This window comes from Cyprinus carpio, chromosome A11, assembly GCF_018340385.1.
Source record: "Cyprinus carpio isolate SPL01 chromosome A11, ASM1834038v1, whole genome shotgun sequence".
In the NCBI taxonomy this organism is placed as follows: Eukaryota; Metazoa; Chordata; class Actinopteri; order Cypriniformes; family Cyprinidae; genus Cyprinus; species Cyprinus carpio.
In genome coordinates, this window is record NC_056582.1 from 649,105 (window position 1) to 649,346 (window position 242).

Here is a 242-nt window from a genome sequence, read left to right on the forward strand (position 1 = left end):
AGTAGTAAGTGGACCGGGTAGTGTTAACAGCTTCCTTATACTGCTGAAGGTGATCTGTGTAGGTTTGTAGATGAACAGTTAAACCAGTTTTCCTAAGGAGTCTTTCAAGCTGACGCTTACAGGATTTCATTTTGTGCAGATCAGGAGTGTACCAGGGAGCAGAGTGAGTGAATGAGACTGTTTTAGTTTTGATGGGATCCAGATGATCGAGACAGGAGAAGAGTGTTTCATTGTAGTAGTTG